We start from the raw sequence: 5,800 nt of genomic DNA, 5'->3' as shown, positions 1-5,800 counted from the left end.
CTGACGACAACATGGGGCAGCAAGCCAGCAAATCGAGCGGATGAACCAAAGACGGGAGTAAGGATAAGGAGGTACGGCAAGAGGTTAGACGCAAGCGTGATACAAAAGAGGGACTTGACGCTCGTGTTAGGCCCTTGCCATTTGCCACAACCGATGCAACATTTTTCATCTTTTGTGTATAGTTAAACTTAAAATAGTCAATGATTCGTAGCCTAAGTGGTTTAGATGAGCCACCCAAATAATTATTTATAAATGAGAGACATTCAGGTTTGGTCATAAGGTTTTTTCTTGAGAGCGGAATGAAGATGATCGGGTGGGTTTGTGACATGTCAATGATCCAAATGACGATTTAAAAAAAAGTTAGTTAAAATTAATTAAAGACATGTTTCAACTAAAAAAAACCACATGGTCCAAAATCCTAAGTTATGCCGTTCTGGATCAGGTTTTGTCGACCAAGTTCAAGTATAAACTGTAAATCAACCCGCTCAATACAATGTAAAATACCAAAACTGACCGGCCGCAAAAACTTACAAAACCAACTGCTAAAACAGGTTATCGATTTTATTTTTATGGTTTAAATCCAATCCATGATCTCTAGAAAAGTAGTTGCATCAAATGTGAAGCAGTAAACTAATAATAACATAAACATGAGTTTTAAATTTTTAATGAACTTCCAAAGAATCATTTTGGACTTGTTTTCAGTTTTAACACAATAGAAATTAGACATGGCCAAAATTACCGGATCACTGTATCCGAAACAAAATATCAGTAAAAAGTAACAGTTTCAAAATACCCGAACGCGTTACTGATTACCCAAAACATAACACACACACACTTACAAATCGCCATAGTAGCTAAAAAACAACGAACTAAGCCTATAACAAAAAGACCGCCTCTCTACAAACCGGACAAAAACTCCCATGTCGCACCCATTTATCGATACAATCTTTATGATACCAATGCCCACATTGAAGCGTATGACACGTCTCACCCGCTTCAAACTCCATCCGACAAATCACGCAAATCTCTTCTTCTTCCACTTCCTCTTTATCATTTACATAACTCTCAACCGTATGATCCAGAACATTCTTTTCACCCGAGAACCCCTTTGTACAACTCGATTCATACTCCATTACAAACCCCGCTACCATCATAGCTACTTCAGGGTCCCGCCCGTCACCAAACAGTTGAGACCCATCCACGAGTCTAGTCGTGGCTACTGACCCCTGATTCGTCATAGTTCCATGTGTATAGTTTTATAAACATGCCACTCATCGAGCAACATTAAGTGGATGCCTTCTTCGTATTCTTGGACCTTTGCGGGTGACTCATTCGTCGAGGGGGTGATAACCAATACGTTATCGACATAGTCATTGGGTTGCGGGTTCACGATGAATAAAAGCCGGAAATCTGGGACTATAACACCGTATGAAGATGTGTATGTGAGCATTGTGTTTTGAAGTTGAATCGAAAGTATGGATATAATGACATAATGTTAAGTTATACTTGTTTCGGTTGCTTCAATGGCAAGCAATAAATCTTTTAAATTGGTACATTTGAATATTTTGTTTCCTTAAAAAACATTAACGAAATTACATGTTTTATTTTAATTAATACACCAAAATTACAATATAATCTTTAGATTCTCATAATCTTTTAATCATCACCCAAGAAAAATATTGTTGGTTTTTTGGGTTCTATGATTTCCACAGTACCCTCGAGCATTTTGGCGACCTTCCCCATCGACGGTCGCATTTCGGGCCGATCTTGGAGACACCATATCGCGGTCTTCACCATCCGTGTGATCATATCCTCGTGAAGTCGACTATCATACGATCTCTTTATCTGATTGTCCAAAATATCCTCGATATTCATTTCCTTGTACACCTTATCGAACGCCCATCGAGGGAAGTACCACTCTTCACTATCCATTTTCAAACCCTGAATGTCAAAATTACGGACGCCTGTAACAATCTCTAACAACACCATCCCAAAACTGTAAACATCTGCTTTTGGTGTAATTTGATCACTTTTTACCCATTCGGGTGCCATGTACCCACGGGTCCCACGCATCCTCGAGTAGCTAACCATGTCCTCTTTCTTTCTTAGTTTCGATAACCCGAAGTCTGATATCTTTGGGCAAAAATCCGCGCCTAAAAGTATGTTCTCGGGTTTTATGTCACAATGCAACACCCATTCTAAACACTCCTCGTGCAAATACGCAATTGCTCGTGCTACTCCTAGAGCTATGCGATATCTAATACCCCAATCGAGAACGGGCTTTCGGTCCAACAACTTGCTATCTTCAACGTCTTCGTCTTCATTCGCGTAGTTTACTTTACCCGAATGGAACAAGAACTTATCTAACGACCCGTTTGGCACGTACTCATAAACGAGTATCTTTGACCCTTCTTGGCACAAAATCCCCATAAACGCACTAAATTGAGATGGTGCATTCGAGCAATAATAGTGACCTCGGCCCAAAACTCGTTATCCCCACCCGTAACGTTTTTCAAACACTTAACCGCAACAATCCAATGATCGGTCAACACCCCTTTATAAACATCACCAAACCCGCCCTTCCCGACAACATTCGCGCTCGAGAAATCATTTGTAGCCGTTTTAAGCTCCGCATAACTAAACCGCTTCGGCCCACCAGCCGGCAAAAACTCGAGCCCAAACGTTCGGGCCATGTCCCGATACTTCACATACTTTTTAAGAAACACCCAAAAGAACGCGACCCCACTAATCAACTCGGCGGCAAACAAAGTCGAAATAATCGCAATGTTCCTAGTCGTCGAGTTCGACTCGTCAGGCGGCAACAGAAGACTAACTTGCACCGGACACGTCCTCTCAAGCACACTCGTCAACCCCGTGTAATTCGTCTTATCACTTTCCGACTTATCAACCCGAAGGAAAAAAGTCCCTTCGGTCGACGGCCACCAAAACCCGTAAAACAACCGTCTCACAAGCACGCAATACCGTTGCCCATCATACTTATACCCAAACCCGAGACACTCGGGGTCATTCAAGCACCCGGCTTCACACGCGGTAAAGTTCCACACATCGATCGCCCGTTGACTACCCGAACCCGACCCGCCACTATAATTCACATAATCCAATTGTAAAAACTTACGCTCTTTCCCAATCTCAACTTTCCTCCGGCAATCATCACCGGAGACTCGCCGGAAACCGGGAGGACAATCACAACCCGTCGTATCATAACTCTCACCATACATACATATCAAATTAGGCCCACAAGTACCCTTAATCCGACACAACTCCGGCATAGCCTGCCACACAACCTCCCATTGACCAGAGCGTTGACCGAAGCTGTATATCCGGAGATTGCCGGATTCATCAAGTTTTAATCTTCTTAACTTCCGGTCACCGTAATCGGAAGTAATAAACGATTGCCCGTTTTCCAATTGGACCATACCCACATCGTTTAAGCTTAAAAACGCGTTACCGATTGAATAATAAGACGTTTCGGAGTCAAAGCTTCCGTTGAATATTAAGTCTTTTCCGGTGAACCGGAAGGTATTGTTTTTGACGGCGAGTGTTGTTCCGGTGATGTTTTGATTCGGGACGATTGTGTCTGTTGGGTGGTTAAAGCTACTCCAGTTTCCATACGTCAGGCTTCCGTCATCGGATAGTTTTAGGGTTCGGGTTTGGTTTCCGGGTGTTGCCGGAGAACCGGGAAGTGGGATTCCGGCGAGTTGGAGTTCGCCGGAGTTTGTGATTGTAAGTGATGATGATGCGTTGACTGGTGAGTCAGCGTTGACTGACCATATTGTGGTTGTGGGTATGGTGAGATTGAAGTAATAGACGGAGAAGATGAAGTGTCTGCCGGAATTTGGTGACGGTAAGAAGCCGGCGGCGAATATGGAGTTGTTGGATAATAATATTCTGTTGTCTGACGGACGCCATGGGAAGTTGGAAGTGGTTTGGTTTTGAGCGTTTAAGGTTTGGAAAGTTAAGGTAAGGATAAGTACGAGGATGAAGGACATGTCGGCGGTGATGCCGGTGTCGGAGGTTGTGGTTCGTTGGTTTGGTTTTGTGATAGTTTGGTGGGTGGTGTAGTATTATTGTATTAAAGGGCGGTGGTCATTGTCAATCGGAGAGTTGACGGAAGACCGTTGACTTGGGGGTAAATAGTCAACACGTGAATAATGGATGAGACTATTGACTATTGAGAGTATGAGACCCTCCAAGGCAGCCAGAGATATTAAGTTATTATGGTTTACCCCTCAAGGTTTGTGACAGTTTGCAGTTACTACACAATCGTAATATCTACATGGTAGGTTAACTGACAAATTATCAGTGACTTAATTAATAACAAGTAGTTTTAACTTTTACCCACGCATTCAAGGTCGGCTCCAAGGATTTAATACCCCGGCCAAGCTGAAATAAAAAAGCTCGTATACACTAATGAGTTATTTAAAGTTTATTACTTTTTTGTTTTTATATTTAGTTTGAGTCCAATAGCTTAAATGAGTTATACATAAAAATGGTTTTTGGCCCATTTAAGAAGATTATAATATCCATACCTATTTTATATATATAGAGAAAATAATTTAAAATATATATAATAAAAAAATTTGGTTCCAAAAATTACGGTTCTTGGCCGGTTGTCCGGCTCGGCCTACCCAAATGTATTACGTGTTGGTAGGCCACTGTACGTTGTGGCAAGTATGCGACAGAAAAATGATCAGTATCGGCTCGATTTGTACGGTAAAAGTTTTGTGGCAAATTTCATTACCAAAGTTAGGGGGCGAAAAAGTATATATATGACTTTTGTGGGTAAAATTTCAATAAACCAAATAGTATATATGTTAAACTTTGTGGCAAGATATAATAAAGCAAACTTGTCAAATTGTTTTTTAAATATGTACATGTATTTTAAAAAGATTCGAAAAGAATAAACAGAAAATCTTATATTATAGAACAATTGACGCAGCCACCAAGTACATGAGAACAATGAAGGAATGAAGATTAGTTTAAATAACTTGTTTATTAACAATGATTAGAGTCAACCTAGTATTTTCATGATCCCTTGTTAACTAGTGCAATAATATGTGTGGCATGTTTGTCATGCAGACAATCATGACGAAATGTGGTCTCTGATTGAATCCAAAACAATGTTACGACGACAAGAACAAATTGTTACAGCAGTCTTAATTAAGCGAATGGTCTGAATGAGCCGTGTCAGATGATATAGTTAGCATTGATCAAGGCGAAGACGAGCTAACAAACTGGGTGGTATAGACAGTATAGTAACACTTTATAAAAATCAGTAAATCGCATACTATTCCATTCATGTTATTCATTTTAAGAAAATGCAACCGAACATAAATAAGCGTCGCAATAATAAATTAGTTAGCATGTATATTATATAACAAAGTTATATAAAAACAAATCAGGCTCAGCAATTAAGTAATAAGAATAAAAGATGACGATTAATTTGATTTTAAATAGTTAATAATTCTTTGATGACTGGAGTGCAGTTGACTAGTGTATTCACTTGTGTAAAAACATACAAGTTGAACACGGTTTCATTGAACAAGAATTTTGAATCGAACCACTAACAGTTTTAGATAAATATAAACCAAATTGGTCGCGTAGACCCAGTCGGCTAGGCTAGTATTTGATTTTATGTTTTTAACTTCTCGAACAAGTTATTTAGATTGTTGTTTTCATCTTGTAACACAGTTTGAATAAATACCAGAAAGTCCAAAAAGCTTGAACTAATAAGAAGTCCAAGAAAGCTATTAGCATGCGTATAGCAAAAGACCGTTGT

General features: G+C 40.0%; 1 pseudogene; it reads right to left on the bottom strand.

The window, feature by feature from the left end:
- Positions 1-1,583: 1,583 nt before the first annotated feature.
- LOC143631066 (G-type lectin S-receptor-like serine/threonine-protein kinase At1g34300) lies at positions 1,584-4,161 on the bottom strand (annotated as a pseudogene).
- Between the last annotated feature and the right edge of the window lie 1,639 nt (positions 4,162-5,800).

The sequence above is a fragment of the Bidens hawaiensis genome, unplaced genomic scaffold, assembly GCF_021521415.1.
Source record: "Bidens hawaiensis isolate Kalapana, Puna unplaced genomic scaffold, B.hawaiensis_p1.1 tig00005935_1, whole genome shotgun sequence".
In the NCBI taxonomy this organism is placed as follows: domain Eukaryota; kingdom Viridiplantae; phylum Streptophyta; class Magnoliopsida; order Asterales; family Asteraceae; genus Bidens; species Bidens hawaiensis.
The sequence above is the reverse complement of the archived record's forward strand: the minus strand, read 5'-3'. Positions and strand labels throughout refer to the sequence as shown.